Source organism: Schistocerca piceifrons, chromosome 8, assembly GCF_021461385.2.
Source record: "Schistocerca piceifrons isolate TAMUIC-IGC-003096 chromosome 8, iqSchPice1.1, whole genome shotgun sequence".
In the NCBI taxonomy this organism is placed as follows: domain Eukaryota; kingdom Metazoa; phylum Arthropoda; class Insecta; order Orthoptera; family Acrididae; genus Schistocerca; species Schistocerca piceifrons.
In genome coordinates, this window is record NC_060145.1 from 159,318,226 (window position 1) to 159,338,086 (window position 19,861).

At 44.9% G+C, this 19,861-nt stretch overlaps 1 protein-coding gene and 1 non-coding gene across 2 annotated transcripts in view; one reads left to right on the forward strand and one right to left on the reverse strand.

Moving 5' to 3' along the window:
- LOC124712154 overlaps nucleotides 1-19,861 on the forward strand; it is a 1,187,639-nt gene that overhangs the window by 133,599 nt on the left and 1,034,179 nt on the right. The window lies entirely within an intron of this gene.
- Nucleotides 6,016-6,090, reverse strand: Trnak-uuu. Its single transcript has one exon. It is a non-coding gene; the product is annotated as a tRNA-Lys (tRNA).

The window sequence follows — 19,861 nt, forward strand, 5'->3', positions numbered from 1 at the left end:
TGATAGTATTATATAACTACACCGCTCTGCAAAACTTAAGGATGAGATTGATAAAGTAGTGCAACAAATTAACTACTCTGTGTAAATGAGTGAAACTGCGGGAGCATGTTGCCAGTGGTCTCCCAGTCGTGCATGGACACGAGGTAGTTGAAGAAACTGGAAAAGATAGTGTGTGTCAATCACAGAGCAGTTACGGTGCACTGTGGTGGTATTCTTTACTACAATATGGCTCGGAGACTACGTGTGGATGACACCAAAAGGGGAAGAGTCATCAGGAAACTTGGAGGAAGAAGTGCGACGTTTGAAGCCCAGGAGTTGATTATTGCTCGCAATACTATTTCAAGTGCTTGGGGGCCGTTTCGAATCACATGCACAGCCGCTCAAAGAGAGGAGGTGGTCACCAAGCTCAACCGCAACATCATATTGTTTGCAACAGACAGTAAGGGACTCTGGTCGAACAGCGAGTTCAGTTACAACCACATTTAAAGGGACTGCAAGGTACGCAATATCACACTCCCCAGTGGCAAGGCGATTGCACGGCGCTGGTCTCTTTCCCCAATGACCAAAACGTCGTGTTCCGGTGACACTCACAGATCAGCAGCACTGTTTGCATTGGGTCGAGAACTCTGCCCGGATGAGACCGAAGTCTTCATATAGCGATTGGTGGGAGCACGCAACTCTAGGAACATTTTCGAACGTCAGGGTCATACGATGTGGGGAAGCATAATATTGCGTGGGCCTACTGATCTCTCAATGTTGGAACACTGTACACTGACCATTGGAAGCTGTACTCTTTCCTCATGTGCCTCTCTACGAGTACAGGGATGCATTCGGCCATGACTTGAATTTTATGAATGACAATGCCCGACCGCAATGAACAGTGCATGTAACAGCTCTTAGAACCGGAGGATATTAATCGAATGGACTGGCCTGCCCGGTTTCCCACTTTAAATCCGATCGAGCAGTGTGGAGTACGTTGGGATGGCGTATGGCAGCAAGCACAGTTGTCAACGGCGCTGACAGAGGAGTGGAACGCTCTACCATAAGGACTCCTTAAAAACCTTGTGGCTAGCACGGGAGCCCGTTGTAGAGTGTGCAGTGCCCTCCTTGGTGGTCATACAGTATGTTGAGGATCATGCCTCTCCGTTTATAATGTCCTGGGGACCATCGAAATCGCGGCGACTTAAGCGTAACTATTGACGTTGAATAAAAGTGTCATTTTTGTTCGTCTTGTAGCGTATTTCTTTCGCTTACCTTCAGTACTACACCGCAGCAGTTCATTCTAAGTATTGTTCAAGTTTCATCGAGCTATTTTACCTGGCAATGACAAATCATCCGGAAGTTACTTTCGTCCTGAAGTTTTGTACACCAGTCTAGGTCTGTAGTTTACATTGGGAGCGCACCACACCATTTAAACATTTAGGAGCAGTACTAAAAAGCTGTATCAAATGCCACGAACGGGTAAAACCGTGTTAGGGAAGGAGGACGGAAGTCGTGCAAAGGTTGTAACACAGCGCAGTGCATCTGTAATGGAAACTGCATGCAAGACGCTAGTATGACCGGTTCTAGAGCATTGCACCAGCGTTTTCAAACCTTATCAACTAGGTTGGACAGCAATCTTAAAACAGTATTGCAAGGATTGTAACAGATAGGTAGGGACCACACAAATTTGTTACAGACATGATGCCAGTACCTTAATCGGAATCTTCGGAAGAAAGACGACGTTGCTCTTGCGAAATCCTGATGGTTAAAAATAGAGAGCCGGCGTTCAAGAATACACAAACCTATGATGAAGTGAGTCGTTGAAGTCAGTGACCAAGGTTTTCAGAAAAGAAGTGTTTGTACAATGGAATCTGAAGATGTCATTGATCGTGTAGATGAAGATTCATCATTAAGGCCAAGAATATAGATCGGAAAGTACCGATGGAACTTTCTCTACATCCTTGTCGTAAACGTGTGCAAACAAAGTGCTTATTAAATCTATGGAATATGTTAACACTTCTCCACCAACCGTCGACTGGAAAGGAAGGTACTTGTACGCCGAGTATAAGCGCAGATGTGTGACAGGGCTGCAATAAATACCGAGAAACAGAACACACAACAGGACCAGCAAATCGCTATTGTAAGCTGTCGTTGGAAACCCTCCAAGGAAGTGTGACGTGGATGCATCAATCTTCACAATGTACCGCGCTTTTACAATTAAAGTGCGCCTACTCAAGGTGGTCCACTGTGGGCAGTAATATTATAGTACACAAGCGACGCTTGATACATATGCAGAACAGATTTAACGCTGAAGAACAGCTCCAATTTTGGCCACCAGATGCTGTATAGCATCTCATCGATGTCTCTGATGCTCATATTGAACAACATATGTAAGCGGCGGCTAAAAATAAAATTAACATTGTACCTTTCTCACTTCTGTTGCCATTTCTGTCCACGTCCCGTCCCTAATCCTATTTCTATACATCTTTTTCAGCGTAAATCGGTTCTGCATTAATCCATTGGAATATTTACCAAATTTCGCTGGAGGTATGTGAGTAGCTGTATTTTGTAACCACCTGATATATCGGAAGAAAATGTGATGTGAATACACGTACCTTCAGCACGTGTAGACACGTCCTGCAAGTGTCCTGTGAGGCTCAGCATTGTCCATTGATCGTGATCGCTCGTATGTACAAAAGTATCTTCCTGTGTCATTGCACTTGCGAATTTCATTAAGTGCAGCCAATAGTCTGCTTTATATTGATTTGCAAAGATACCGCAGTAATCCGTACGGTAATTCCAAATTACTTGCTTATGAATGAGGGGAGAAATTATTGGAAACCTAATAAATTATATAATTGCGTAGGCTTCCGCGGCCAGAGTGAGTCGACATAAAAGTTTTCTGGGTGTGGTGCCGCATCATAATGTATAAAACTACAACTGCTGGAAACCCAGAAGAAGGCCGCTGCAACTGTGGCCGAAACGGTGGTTTTTCTCCAGCAGCAGTAGTTTTATACATTATGACGCGGTACCACACCCAGAAAACTTTTATGTCAACTAATAAATAATGTCATTTGCAAGCTGGATTGCACATGTTGGTTTTCTGCCGAAATGCTTGATATTTCTGCTTCGTGTTCGATATTATTAGAATTTCATTCATATCAGTAATCTATTTACTGATTTTCAAATTCAAGTCAACAATTGAGTGTCGATGTGCTAAGAGCACAATTTCGCATCCGTTGCAACTTCAAGTTTCCAACATGCAATGCCTTTTACAAATAAATTAACTTTTTTTTTCAAACAGGTAATTAGCTATAATGAATATAATTTTCAGTGCTTACTTCGAAAGTGTTCTGTTGTGTTCACCCCCAGCCTTCACCTCAGCAAATTCTTTCGTCGGTAATATTCGGTAATTCTGTCAATTTAATCTGGCAACCCTATTTGCAAGAGCAGAGTTCACGCTACCAGGTTGCCTGCCTCATCGGTGTTAGTATTTTGCATGTTGTCCGTGTTCTTAAGAACATCGACAAAATTTTCGCCCGAACAGGGACTTTTTTTTTTGTAACCATATATATTTATTTAAATATTTTAACAACGATACATTTAAAAAAAGACATTTTATTCTATTAATCTATTATCCTAGTGATGGTTAATATTATTGTCATTTTATATGTTTTCGTTTTTTATATTTTCCTTTTTCGTTTTTCTCTTATTGTTTGTTCCTTAAACCCTTTTACATGGCCATTTGTCGTCTTTTTTTTTTTTTGAGGGGGGTAGACATTGCAGGACAGGCATAACAGTTTATATTTGGCATCGTTGCATTGATTTGAGTTTATGTTTCTGTATGTGATGCACTTGTGATGACACAGGCACATTGTGTATTCTGGTTTGATCTCTTCCTCTAGTTACACTGTTTAGTGGGACAGTATGAAGGAACGTCACCATGATAGGTGGAGCAGAAGTGGAAGAAACTTTTTTTTTTTTTTTTTACATTTACTACAGAATATACCTAATTGAAGAAGAGAGAAAATTTTGTCATATTACATAAGAGAAGCAGAAAGGATAGTGTGAGTAATCAATAGAATTTTATAGGCACAAAGTAAAGGAAATCAAAATATCTAATAATAATGAGTAGTTGGCACTTTCCACTAGGGAGCACTTTGTGTCACTGATTCCACTAGGAAGAAACACTTTATACTACTATACTTCACTATTTGATGCGAGAAGAGAAAGCTCTTTGTCTTTTGTGTTGCACTTGTTCACTATCACTGCACACGTTATTCTTGTGATGAGTGTGGTGAGGTGGCTGGTGGCGGTGCTGAGGGTCACATGCTGGGGAGGACTCTGGCGATTGCTGTCTGCAGTGGAATCTGCAGGAAGTTTTTGAAGTTCTCGTGGTATCGCCTGTGCTGCTGGGCCGTCTTGTTCTCCTCCCAGAGGTCCATCAGGAAGGCCAGCCGGTCGGTCTGCCTCCGCGCTACGATGGCGTGTGCCGTCATGGCGAGGATCCAGAGAGTCGCCAGTCGCTTGGGTCGTGGAAATGGGTTGCAGTCTGGGGCGGTGATTGCTTCCACTGTGATGCTTCCCGGCGCCGTTCTGTTGATGTGGGCCACCATCTGCTGGCACGCTTCCCAGATGTTGATGGCATTCCTGCACGTGAATCGGTGCTCGAGGGTGTCGGTCATGCCACATACGTCACACTTGTCACTTGCGACGAGTTTTATCTCCGCCAGTCTTTGGTTGGTTGGTACCGTTCTGTTAATTATTTTGTACCATGTCTCCTTCGCATGTTTAGGTAACACGTTTTCTGAGACGTTCCCCCATATTTGTTTCCAATTGTATTGCGGGAGTTTTTGTTCAATTTTGTTTTTTTCCGGCTTCCCCCTGAGGGCCCAGTATATTCTCTTGGCTGTTCTGTGGCTGGGGTTCGCCACGGTGTCCAGAACGTAACTTTTGTTGGCGTAGTGCAGCCTGACGTGTCGCATTCTGCAGGGAATGTGTCTCGTGTCGACCGGCGCTTCTTGTGATGCGGGCTTGTGTCTTCCAATTATCTTGGCTGTGACGCTGTCAGGGTTTTTGTCCTGGATGGCGAGCGTTCGTTTCAGTAGAAGGGCTGCAAATTTGGTCTTTATATCAACTGGACCTAGTCCCCCTTCTTTTGTTGGCAGCGAGCACGTTGCTTGCGCCACTTTGAATATATTTCGACGCCACAACAGGTAGTACACTGCGCTCGTTAGTGCTCGCGCAATTTCTGTCGGGATGCTTAAGATTTGCGCCAGGTGCCAAGCTTTCGACAGGATCGTCGTGTTTATCAGTTCTGTTTTCTGGTGGATTGTTAGCTTCCGGTTCGCGTGCTGTCTGGAGAGACCTCTTATGGTGTGTAGCACGTCCCTCCAGTTGTATGCGGCCATTCTAAGTGGACAAGACTGTATATATATTCCAAGAACTTTATGGCTTTCTGCTATTTTATACCATTGGCTGTCTGGTTTGAGTCGTTGATTCCTTATCGGCAGTAGCACTGTTTTTCTGGGGTTGGTTTGGGCGCCTGACGCTTTTTGGAATGTATTCATGATGGTTTCTACTCTCCCAATATCTTCCTGGTCTTCAATAAAGATGCCTAGGTCGTCAGCGTAGGCTATACATGCTACTGCTTTGCCTCCTACGGAGAAGCCTCTGATGTCGTTTGTGAGTTTCCGCAGGAGTGGGTCCAGTGCTATAGCGAATAGAGCCATTGACAATGGACAGCCTTGCCTCACGGATCTGTCCAGTTTTATCAGTTTTGTTTCCCAACTATTGATTATTACTGTCGATCTTGCAGTACTTAGTATCTTATGGATGATTGCGATGAATTTTTGCCCAAACCCGAGTCTATTTAGTGTCTCTACGAGATATTTGTGGTCGATCCTGTCGAAGGCTTTGTTGAAGTCCACCGAAATTATGGCACCTGCGCTTCTGGTGGTGGCTGCCTGTGCTATTATGTCCCTGTAGGTGCATGTGGCGTCAAATATATTTTTCCCTGGTACCGCACATGTTTGCCACGGACTGATGACTTGAACCCTGGACCCTTAGGTTAAAAGCCTAATGCTCTACCGACTGAGCTATCCGGGCTCTGACACACGCGTTCTCGCTTAAGAATGTTACCGTTAGCGAAGAGATGAGTAATAGCTCATGAAGGATGCTTGGTTCCCTTCCCAGCCGGCAAAGCGTGCGTGCACCAAGACATGTTGGTCGAAACTGTCGTGCTACGCATTGTTTCTTAGTCTCCCTTACAACTGACTAGCGGTGTGTTCACTAATCAAATATTTAAGTATGTGTATGACAGCTTGCAGACAGGACCGAACGAAATTATAAATTTCTATCAGATGCCTGTATTCCATTTTTAAGAGCCATTCCTGTTTCATTTGGCGTGAGCCGCGAGGAGTGTAACACAGCTAGCTGCCTCTCATTAGTGTTCTCTGCGCGAGAGTGCGTAATGTCGCTAAAAATCGCCGCCTAACGGGTGAAAATGCAAGAAAACAGTGGGAAAAGGAACTGTGACATGAGTTGTGGGAAGTCAAGTTCTTCCAGATGTTTACAAAGACAGGAAAGCCACCCCTGACGTCCATCTGACGGAGCTTCTGGTTGTTTGAAAGCGAAATGGAGATAGAACGATTCTTATCATCTAGTAATCATATTAATAACTTCTCATGAGTTCCAAAGAATGTGTATTCAGTACTAATATTGGTATACCTCGTTGCGGTAGTCGTTGCTGTCGCATCAGACTAGTTCGGAGACGGATGATAAAATAAAATGAATATATAAATTCTCTATTGAATCTCAAGGAACTTGGTACAATCCTCTTATCAGGAAACTGTCCAGTTTCGTGGGAGAAGCTCCTGTATGGGGACACTAGAAAAATATGACAGCATGGAAAGTTTTAAACAGGCCTTCTTTGAGGAGTACTGGGGAAAAGAAAACAAATGGAAATGCGGAGTAGTTTCCAGTCAGGTTAAAAGTACAAGCCTAAGGAAGATGCCATTAAGAAGTTTGTGCAAAAGCGGATAACAGCTCTGATTTACATGATTACTAAATGGCGAACTCCGCAGATTTATTATGGGCGTAGAGGATAAGCTGTCTTTGTACTCGCAAAATAAAATAATTTTTGTATTGAAAGATATCAGTAAATTTATTTTTCATCTTTCCTGACTGTTGTCGCACAGCCGAAATTCGATTTCTGACTCAACTGAAATTGCATGTCACTCACAGACAAGTTTTGAGATCTGACCCCAATAAAAGTGTGCACCCGAAGGAATTCTGGAGTGGTTTTGAGGATGTGTTGCCAACGTCATGGAATGATAAACAGAAGACCGGCTCTGTTGTAGGAGAGTCAACGAATTATGTGGTCGCTTACTTTTTCGCGTCTCGTGGAAAGACCGAGAACGTAAAATTAGGGAAATTCGAGCGCAGACGGAGGCTCGCCAACAGTATTTGTTCCCGCAGATAACTTGCTACTGAGACAGGAAACAAAAAGTGGAGGGGAGCGACAGTAGTACACGTACATATACGCCATAAGGTAGCTTGCAGAATGTAGCTGTAGATGTGGAGGTGAACTGGACACCTCGTGCTGAATGTATTATAGTTCAGTCGCACGTGTGAGGTTGCTGAATCCACATTGGCTATAAACGGTCATAACACCTAATTTAGTAAAGATGTGGTTACAATAACTCGTATGTCACTTGAAAAATAAAATGTTCAAATGTGTGTGAAATCTTATGGGACTTAACTGCTGAGGTCATCAGTCAAATGGCTCTTCCCGGCGGGGTTAGGGATTTTCTCTGCCTCGTGATGACTGGGTGTTGTGTGATGTCCTCAGGTTAGTTAGGTTTAAGTTGTTCTAAGTTCTAGGGGACTGATGACCATAGATGTTAAGTCCCATAGTGCTCAGAGCCATTTGAACCAACCATCAAATGGCTCTGAGCACTATGGGACTTAACTTCTGAGGTCATCAGTCCCCTAGAACTTAGAACTACTTAAACCTAACTAACCTGAGGACATCACACACATCCATGCCCGAGGCAGGATTCGAACCTGCGACCGTAGCGGTCGCGTGGTTCCAGACTGTAGCGCCTAGAACCGCTTGGCCACTCCGGCCGGCGGTCATCAGTCCCTAAACTTACACACTACTTCACCTAAATTATCCTAAGGACAAACACACACACCCATGCCCGAGGGAGGACACGAACCTCCGTCGGGACCAGCCGGACAGTCCATGACTGCATCGCCTGAGACCGCTCGGCTAATCCCGCGCGGCCGTGTGATCCGCACTGCTCTCTTCTGTAGCAGCAGCACTTTGCTGCATCCTGCAGAGTGGCCCCATATCAGCAGTTCATAGCTGATGCGGCTGCGAAATAGGGCGGAGCGGGCTGTTAGCTAATGTTCTAGTGCACTGCAGATTAGTTTCCTCAGAAGACGTACGACTCACGAGAGCGTGACCGACAGATGTGAAGTTAGCTCGTTCCAAGTTAATTTTCAGTCGACGTAGAAGACCAGAGTTTTAAAGAGTTCCAGTTTGATTCATTGCTCCAGTGTCAATGACGCTACATTTCTACCTGTGTGTTTTGTTTACCCTTGTTTCCATCGTATTACCGCTAAACTAATACCTGCTCTCATCGGGCTGAACATATGCTTGTTAACAGACTGCTTGTTCTCTTTCCACTGGCTAACGATGTTGTGTCGTCTGCGAATTGTAGAATGTACACTCCTGGAAATGGAAAAAAGAACACATTGACACCGGTGTGTCAGACCCACCATACTTGCTCCGGACACTGCGAGAGGGCTGTACAAGCAATGATCACACGCACGGCACAGCGGACACACCAGGAACCGCGGTGTTGGCCGTCGAATGGCGCTAGCTGCGCAGCATTTGTGCACCGCCGCCGTCAGTGTCAGCCAGTTTGCCGTGGCATACGGAGCTCCATCGCAGTCTTTAACACTGGTAGCATGCCGCGACAGCGTGGACGTGAACCGTATGTGCAGTTGACGGACTTTGAGCGAGGGCGTATAGTGGGCATGCGGGAGGCCGGGTGGACGTACCGCCGAATTGCTCAACACGTGGGGCGTGAGGTTTCCACAGTACATCGATGTTGTCGCCAGTGGTCGGCGGAAGGTGCACGTGCCCGTCGACCTGGGACCGGACCGCAGCGACGCACGGATGCACGCCAAGACCGTAGGATCCTACACAGTGCCGTAGGGGACCGCACCGCCACTTCCCAGCAAATTAGGGACACTGTTGCTCCTGGGGTATCGGCGAGGACCATTCGCAACTGTCTCCATGAAGCTGGGCTACGGTCCCGCACACCGTTAGGCCGTCTTCCGCTCACGCCCCAACATCGTGCAGCCCGCCTCCAGTGGTGCCGCGACAGGCGTGAATGGAGGGACGAATGGAGACGTGTCGCCTTCAGCGATGAGAGTCGCTTCTGCCTTGGTGCCAATGATGGTCGTATGCGTGTTTGGCGCCGTGCAGGTGAGCGCCACAATCAGGACTGCATACGACCGAGGCACACAGGGCCAACACCCGGCATCATGGTGTGGGGAGCGATCTCCTACACTGGCCGTACACCACTGGTGATCGTCGAGGGGACACTGAATAGTGCACGGTACATCCAAACCGTCATCGAACCCATCGTTCTACCATTCCTAGACCGGCAAGGGAACTTGCTGTTCCAACAGGACAATGCACGTCCGCATGTATCCCGTGCCACCCAACGTGCCTTAGAAGGTGTAAGTCAAGTACCCTGGCCAGCAAGATCTCCGGATCTGTCCGCCATTGAGCATGTTTGGGACTGGATGAAACGTCGTCTCACGTGGTCTGCACGTCCAGCACGAACGCTGGTCCAACTGAGGCGCCAGGTGGAAATGGCATGGCAAGCCGTTCCACAGGACTACATCCAGCATCTCTACGATCGTCTCCATGGGAGAATAGCAGCCTGCATTGCTGCGAAAGGTGGATATACACTGTACTAGTGCCGACATTGTGCATGCTCTGTTGCCTGTGTCTATGTGCCTGTGGTTCTGTCAGTGTGATCATGTGATGCATCTGACCCCAGGAATGTGTCAATAAAGTTTCCCCTTCCTGGGACAATGAATTCACGGTGTTCTTATTTCAATTTCCAGGAGTGTATTTGTTTGAGCTTATATCATTAACAACACGGGAGGACGACGGTTCAATCCGGCCATCCTGATTTAGGTTTTCCGTGATTTCCCTAAATCGCTTCAGGCAAAAGCCGTGATGGTTCCGTTGAAAGGGCACGGCCGACTTCCTTCACCATCCTAACCTAATCCGATGAGACCGATGACCTCGCAGTTTGGTCTCCTCCCGCCAAATCAACCAACCAACCATTAACAACATTGGCCCTGGTATGAATCCTTGTGCCGTGCCGTGTTGCAGCTTGTCTTATTGTACGATGCTGGATCCTTATACCTGTACGACTTTACGTCTGTGAGGTAAACAAGGCTCAAGGCTGTTGCCAGAGCGGGTCCACAACTATTATCTAGTTTCAACTTAGTAAACAAGGCCCTATGTGGGATGCAATAAAATTTTCGCGCATCTGAAATCCAGGTATAGATCTCTTTCTTTTCTTCTTGGGAAATGACGTTGGAGAAAAGACCTCTTCCAGTGGGACGTTGGCCTCGGATCCCGCGGCTGCTACACGGCCTGTAGACGCGCCTGCACTGGCTGCTACCTCCTCGCGGCGCCGCGGATGGAGCTGGAGCGCAGGTATTTGGCGACACCGGCGACAGCAGTCGTGCGCACGGCCGGGGCTTCCCTAACGGTCGGCGGGGTTGGCTGAGTGTCTCCTTGAATACTAAGCAGCGGGAAGCTGCGCCGTGCGACCAGTCTGTGACGTGTTTCAGTCTGCAGCCACCAAAGACCTTGTAAAAAATAACTAGACTCACTGATGGCGCTGCAGTCGCGGGATACTTTGAACCTTCGGCTGGACGCCATTATGGTGGTTGTAGTCTGATGTGTTGTGTAGTATTGTTGTTTATGAAGACCCTGATTCAACGTTGTATATTTGTTGGGGCGTACATACAGTATTCGTTACTCGTAATTCTACTGTCTGTACGTTCCAATCAAAAGAAGTACAATGGTGAAGAGTTGTGCAGCGATTAATTGTACAAATAAATTCGAGAAAGGAACGAATATTACATTTCACAGGTATGTGAATATTTTAAGTTGTTTTGTATATCAGTGCACTTGCTTAATAAATGTTTTTGTAACACGGTATTAGCATAATGTCTGTGCATCTATTTGCAGGTTTCCTTTCTCAAAACGACAGCTGTTACAAAAATGGTTACACGCTGTTAGGAGGCAATATTTCTGACCGACAGAATACCATTTTATATGTTCTGATCATTCTGAAGAAAGTTGGCTGATCGGTAGTGTTTTCATGGTCTAGGTTAGGTTGAAACTTGATAATTTGGTCTTGAGTCGCCAAAGCACTATGCCATATATAACGCACTTCTCGTCATAAAATCTAAAACAAGGTAGAGTCAGAAAATATCTATTAATATAGTGAGTAAATCTTCGACTATTTTGATGCATTTTGCGTACATCTATCGTAAATGAACTACGAAAAAAATGGTTCAGATGGCTCTGAGCACTATGGGACTTAACAGCTATGGTCATCAGTCCCCTATAACTTAGAACTACTTAAACCTAACTAACCTAAGGACATCACACACATCCATGCCCGAGGCAGGATTCGAACCTGCGACCGTAGCAGTCGCGCAGTTCCGGACTGCGCGCCTAGAACCGCGAGACCACCGCGGCCGGCTGAACTACGAAAAATGCTAGGGGTCCAGTACATAACTTCTAGCTACGGCAGATTCCATGTAGTACGTAAGATAAATTCATAAACAGTGACTAGTTGCTGTTTGTTCATAAATTAAAAATACATTAGCGTCTAACTACTAAACATTAGAATGAAAAAGAATTTTCTTTCAGCACTTTTATTTTTAAAATGACGAAAGGTAAATGATATTTCTGTGGGTTAATGCAAGAATAAACAATATTAGATTTTCATGAATTTGAGGCAAGTTACGTAATCGTAATGACCAAGTTGTTTAACATGTAAGAATAACCAAAATCAAACTTTATTTGTTGCTACAGACCAGGGCTTCTGGAAAACCAATGTCATGTCATAAATACAGAAATACTTCATGGAACAATAACGAAAATGCACATTGATGAAAGATACTCGCTGATAATGAGGCAGCTGAGGCCCGAAGGTCCACCATGCTTCGCTGTTGGCGTTATGCACTGACTCTTCATACGTTCTCCACGAAGTCGAGGAACAGACATTCAACGATGACTTCCAAATACTTCAGACTTACATTCGTCCCTGAATAATACCTTGGAACATTGTTGCACGCTCCAGTTTTTATCTTGCTGTGCCCATTGCAATCATTTCACCTTACTTTACTTGCGGAATAAGTTTTTTATTTTTTTTATTTTTATTTTTATTTATTTATTTATTTTTTTTTTTTTTTTTGGCCGCTTATACGACCATTTAAAACTTTTTCACGAAGACGCCGTTGTAGTGTTGGGACAAAGATGGAACTGCTCGCATACTATTTACTTCTTCGCAAATTTCAGGTGCAGTAAGAGCCCTCTAACGTTTACTCTGTAGAAATATGAACTCATCTTCCCTGTATGATGTTACTCGGGTCTCCCAGATAGCAACAGACTTGCATTGGCACCAGTCTGCTTGAATCGCTGCAACGTATTCACTATTGTAGGATTCGGATACCTGAACTTTTGTTGCTACTGTCCCACTAGAATAGCCTCCTTGATGCTGAGATAGAGTTACAGCACCTTTTTTTAAAAATTCCAGTTATTTGTTTCTGTGACTTTAGGAGGTAATAGAATATGAATCTGATCGGGTATACAAACACACTGCTAGATGCACACAATGTACTGTAAACTAAATCGATTTTATTGCTTTTCAGACAGCGAAGGGGTTGAGGCCTATTTCAGTAACACCGTCAGAGATAACGAACAACCAGTCAGATACACAAGAGAGGCCGTTCGTCTTTACATGTTTATATTTGTTTTATTGCCAGATTGGGGATAGAATATTCAAAATGAAATTTCTGTTTCAACTACAAATCCATAGTTTTGATAGGTGATAGAAAACTTTTGAACAGTACTGTACAAGACAGCATCGTCTCTGATTCGCTCGTCTCTGATTCGCCGACGGGACGTTAAACTCCAATTTTCCTTCCTTCCTTTTTCTCTGATTCTCATAGCCTGCTATTTGGACAGCAGCCGTTACATGTCTGGCTTATTAACGCCGGTGGCGGTGCCGTATCTTTATGGTCTCCATGACTGTCTCTCAACAACGTACTGCATATTTTTCTGACGTACCTCGGGACAGAGCGTGTTCAACCGTTGCCCTGGGCAGAACGTTCCCTTGACCTCCCACTCAATTTCGACTCTGCCATTTTCCAGCACCTACAAAAATACATGAACAAGGACGAGTATTATATTAAAATATATGTAATCTGAAATGTCATTTATCATAACTGTAATTGACATTACTCATAGACAGCCTTTGTTACTTACGAGTATTCGTAAGGAGTACGCAATACGCCTTACGTGTTGTGGCATAGACATGAGATGAATTGGTCATTTGCTTCTAGTACGATGTTTTCGATCGCAGATAGCAATGCAGACGTATTATTCCACTTATGGATGAGAATATGAAATGGTTTTTTCGATCATTTGCTACGACAGATACGGCATACAGCATACTGCTTATGAATAAAATGGTTCAAATGGCTCTGAGCACCATGGGACTTAACTTCTGAGGTCATCAGTCCCCTAGAACTTAGAACTACTTAAACCTAACTAACCTAAGGACATCACACACACCCATGCCCGAGGCAGGATTCGAACCTGCGACCGTAGCGGTCGCGCGGTTCCAGACTGTAGCGCCTAGAACCGCTCGGCCACCACGGCCGGCGCTTATGAATAAGTAAGAAAGTCTGGCTATATGGAATGTAAACAAAATTAGAGTTATGGTTAATGATATTCCACACTGTATATATTTTAATATAATACTCGTCCATGTTCATGTATTTTTGTAGGTACTGGAAAAGACTCAGAGTCGTAATTGGCCATTCGCGCAACAAATGAAGAATAACTGTACAGCCTACTAAGGACTATGTTTTGTTTCACAAAACACTTGGTGGCTGTGGACCCACATATGCAAAGGGAAAAATATCACTATGTGCTTCCAATAGCCTGCAGTGTAAACTGGTCTCTGAAACGTAACCAACAACAATGGATCCTCTAATGTCCCCCCCGCCCCCACAAAAAAAAAACGATTTCTGCAACAATCCCAAAGTATGGAATCCTCCTTTCTATTTTAAATACTAATTATTTTCTGGCGTGCGTTGATGGACCCACTTCTGATCCGCGGAAAATAATTGGGGCACAAAATAACTGACTTTTTTTAACAATTCAAATTCTCATTTACTTTTCCCCAGCACTCAGCTAATGCTGTACCCCTCTTGCACAATCCATTTTCATAGGTTAATTCTTCCCATAGTATGTACGGTGCTTTTTCTTCTAATATGCATTTAGCGTCAGCTATTTCCCTCATTTTTTATCACTAATCTCCCAACACAGTAATGTGTGCTTTCTAGATCTTTACATTTGTGACTATGGCTTTCAGCCATCTTCCTCGTGGATTATCTTCAAAAGAAACACTGCAACGTTCGTCTTCAGGAACCCAGTCCGGTACGGGTAAAAAAATAAGGAGAATGATTTCGGCTGCCGAGCTAAGGTCATTTGAGATGTAGTACTAGTTCGTATTGAGGAGGGACACGGGCAGCATCCTTTTCATAGGAAACAAACGTCCGGCAGAAGGAAAATAAATAGTCACAAAATGTAGTAATAGATGGTGCTGTAAGCATCATAATTTAATAGTGGTCGACGCCTAATGACAAATGAATCATGCAACAATCCCTAAGGTGAACGTTTGACGTTAAACAAACTGTACTACTCAGTGTGCATGGGTGTACAGGTGTGGTACTGTTAGTTACGTAAGCCCATTCACCACAGCAAGGTCATATCACATCGGATGGAAGAAATCGGTTTTTAATTGTCCTGAGACCAAGCACTACATAAAAAGCATCACTAGAAATCAAATTGGATTATTAATTTCCGTTTGACTGGCGCAAAATATGTCCAATATGCTGTTCACCGTTTTCTCCGTATTCTACAACAAGTTGAAACGGAGACACAGCATGTTCCACTGCTAATCGAAGTGTTTTCGGGGTCACGTTCAGAATGTGTTGCACAATGCGTGCCTTTAATGCAACTAAGTTTGCAATCGGAACACACAATACAACGTCTTTCAGGTAGTCCCACAGCCAGAAGTCACAAGGATTAAGATCAGGTAATCGGGACGGCCAGGCTGTAGGGAAATGGCAGCTGATAATTCTAGCATTTCCGAAACGGCGCTTCAGAAGCTGCTTAACTGGATTTGCAATGAGCGGAGGTGCGCCATCTTGCATACAAATGATCCCATCCACATATCCACGCTGTTGGAGAGCTGGAATGACGTTGTTGCACAAAACACACTCATAGCGCTTACCAGTGACGGTACAGCTAACAGGACCGGAAGCACCTGTCTCTTCGAAAAAATATGGGCCATTGATAAATGATGCCGTAAATCCGCACCGCACAGTAACCTTTTCGGGATAAAGTGGTACTGGTTGTCTTGCGTGTGGATTTTCCGTTTCCCATATTCGACAATTCTGGGTATTGACATATCCTGTCAGATGGAAGTGGGCTTCGTCTGTCCACAAAATCTTCCACGGCCAGTCATTGTCCACTTCCACGCGAGCAAGAAATCCTAAAACAAAGGTCTCTCTTGCTGGAAGGTCAACAGGAAGAAACTCGCGCACATGGGTAATTTTGAATGGATAGCAAAGAAGGAAGTTTCGTAGGATTTTACGCACAGCGCTCACGGGCATGTCCAGTGTTCGGGCAACTCTCCGTGCACCAAATGTTAGCACACCACAGCTCGTCTCCTCCTGCATTGCTATGGCCACTGCTTCCACTGACGGTGAATCAATTCGTTTCCTCCCTCTATCAGATTGCAAACCAAGAGACCCGTCTTTTCGAATTTCCGAATCATTTTCTTCAGACCCACGGCAGTCATAGGACCAACGTCTTTTTTCAAATCCTTCAGTGTCCGGAACTTCTGCAGAGCGACGTGTGCGCAGTCGTCATTGTTGTAATACAGCTTTACAAGCAGAGTGCGATCCTGCATTGAGACAGTCGTGGCGAACGTCGCAGACGCGAAAGGAGGAAAAACCGTGTACCCGGCGTGTTCATACGAACTTCAGTGGGTCGTGCGCATGACAAGTGTTTCCATTTACGATTTCTGACACACACAGCGCCATCTATTGATCAATTTTTTCACTATTTTTTTTCTTCTGCCATACGTTTTCCCCCTTCTCCGATAACATTCCGTTGCAATTTGACATCATTCTGACCAGTGATGTTATTTCTACAGCGTTTTGAAAGTTTGATTTAAATCATAATAGGGATGTATGTGTTTATGTATGTCTGTCTCATGCCATCCCCTCAACCACTGGATGCGATTCAACAAAATTTGGTACACTTACTGTTTATTCTCTGGGAGGTAATACAGTGTGGCTAATTACCAGCTAACTCCCGCAGGCTGCCCTGCATGAACGGTGTATTTTGTAGACTTCGTTACAGGGTTTATAAGGGGGGGGGGGGGGAGGAGTGAGATACTCGCGGATGAACACAGCAGAGCAGAAAGGGGAAGAGCAGGAGACGTGTGGCATATACAGGGTGATTCATGTGACGACGTCACAAACTTTCAGGGATGATGCAGAAGGGCAAATACATCAGATTGAGGTAAGAGATCCAGATCTGGAAGCGACGGAGTCAAAAATTATACACAAAAACAAAATATACGTGTATGGCCAGATGCGGATTTGAACAGGTATCCCTGTGCATAACAATCCATTGTTGTACTAATGCACTGTCTCGCACGGGTCAAAATGAAGAAGCAGATACCTTAAAAACCTTCGCTAATTTTTGACGAATTTCATTTGGTGACAACCCAGTAAAACTGGGAAAAACATCAGAGTAGTTTCTCAGCCCTTTGAACGGAACTCACTTAACAAGCTTTTAAGAAGCCGTATAAACAAATTTGTCCGGCAGTTCAGGTTGACATTTGACTTCCGTTATTGTGTAACACGTACGAACACAACAAAAGCAAAATTTGACCAACTGCAACACCATCTGACTGTGAGTGCAAATTCGAAATTTTCGCTCCCGCCTCCTAAGAAGAAACCATACTGCTTACCCACCTAGTTGTTAATCAAAGATTTCGGTCTTTTACTTCTTCGTCTTCAGGTTGACAGACTTAAGTCAGAGAGGAAAACAGGTGACAGCATAGATACGGCCATGATACAATTCGTAACAGTAGGCTTTTCGTCAATATGTCAATGGGACAGCTACGAAAGTGTTGTCAAATGTATGCCAGCAGTTCATGTCGCCAATTTGAGATACCTAATGTGAGGTTTTTGTTCAAGTGGGATTTCAAAGAAATAGTGACGCATATTGGCTTTATGAACGTATTTGAAAATCATAATGTGAATACGTGTACTATGTGGTGAGATTATTTTTTTATATAGCCTGTAAAACTGAAAAGTTTTCAGATAAAAGCAGCACATTGGAAGCGTGTATTCGTCATCGCCATACTGGCGTATGACCCGGCGTGATGGTATGGGGTGCCACTGGTTACACATCTCGGTCGCCTCTTGTTCGTATTGACGGCACTTTGAACAGTGGACGTTACATTTCAGATGTGTTACGAGCCGTGGCTCTACCCTTCATTCGATCCCTGCGAAACCCTACATTTCAGCAGGATAATGCACAAGCGCATGTTGCAGGTCCTGTACGGGCCTTTCTGGATACAGAAAATGTTCGATTGCTGTCCTGGCCAGCACATTCTCCAGATCTGTCTCCAATTGAAAACGGCTGGTCAATGGTGACCGAGCAACTGGCTCGTCATAATACGGCAGTCACTACGCTTGATGAACTGTGGTATCGTGTTGAAACTGCATGGGCAGCTGTACCTGTACACGGTATCCAAGCTCTCATTGACTCAATGCCCAGGCGTATCAAGTCCGTTATTACGGCCAGAGGTGGTTGTTCTGGGTACTGATTTCTCAGGACCTATGCACCCAAATTGCGTGAAAATGTAATCACATGTCAGTTCTAGTATAATATATTTGTCCAATGAATACCCGTTTATCATCTGCATTTCATCGTGGTGTAGCAAATTTTAATAGCGAGTAGTGTAGATTGTCTACCTACTTTATGGTCTTGCGCTGAAATGCTAGTCATTTGGACAACTATGAAGCTAGTACATTTCATGCCAGTATGAGGTTTCTTTCTCGCCGCCTTCACGGAGAAACAACTTTTATTACAAGTAGAGTAGTTTCTGTCACAGGCTTTCACACTTCCCAGCAATGGAATTTTAAACGAATAAAAATTGTTGCATTGTTGCACAGGGACAGTTGTCTGACACAGCAAATTCACGCATTTAAAGGGCTGGATGTTTCAAAGAAATACAAAGGAACGAACAGAAAGCGCAATGCAGTTGGGGCAAACCGGAGGCCGTGACTTAAGTGGATGTGTGGGGAGGCTCGGCGCAGCGTCAGACGGCAGACAGAGCGGCTGCATTCCAGGACAGGCCGGCTGGCGAGCTAATCCGGCGTCGCCGTCGCGGGAAACCCGTGAAGCGCCGCACAGCAGGTGCGGCAGCGGCGGTGGCGCAGAGGCACACAACAGCGGAGCAGAGCTGAGCGCAGTCCGGTCTGGGCGGCCGCCCAGCTGAAGCCGTAACAAACAGACCGCCAGCGCCGCCGGGGAAGCCCGCCAGGGCCCAGCGACCGGGCGCCCGCTGGCGCGAAGCACCGGAGTGCCACAACTGATACAGACGTACTCTATTCCACGCTTTTACGCGCTTACGCGTATGTCACATATACTGCACACGCATGTGTCTGAATTTCTGTTGTTTCTTCAAAATAACTAGGAAAAATTTAAATCTCTCACTTCTGTTTCTCTCTTGCCTCTTCCACTTGCTTCATAACAGCCACCCCATCTTCATTCTACTTCCCCACACCTCTTCTCACTTCCTCGTGCCTCATCAAATAGTCTCCCTTTTTAACCTGCCTGCCCTCCTCACACCCATTTACATCTGGCTCCTCATACGCTCTCCACCTGTCCCGTACCTCTCTCCGTCTTCCACCTGACTTCTGCACCTCACCCTCCAATACTTTGTATCGAGCGAAGTACCGCGGCAGTTAGCTCACCAGACTCGCATCGAAGAGGACGACGGTTCAGATCCCCATGTGCCCATCCCGACGGCAGTATTCCCAAATGTCGAGATGTCTAGGGGACTGATGACCTCAGATGTTAAGTCCCACAGTGCTTACAGCCATTTGAACTTATATATCGCCCTAAGTTAAATTCCCATTTCTTCCGTTCTCTAACTGAAGGATGCGTCTATTACTTTTTTTTGTGAACCTACTACACTTCATCTGCAAAGCGTTTATGTCTGTACAAATGAGTAAATTATATAATGTTGTTTATCTAGAACAAGAGATGGAACTGAGATAAACTTAGCAAATGACCAGCAGATAACGTTTTTAGCTGTAACACCGAATCACATACCAGACGTCAGTACTGCAAGTTTTACTGCGCTTTATCTTATCAGTCTTTTTTGTGTTAAGCTTCATCGGTAGTAATGGAGCTGTGTAACTAAGCTATCATCAATGA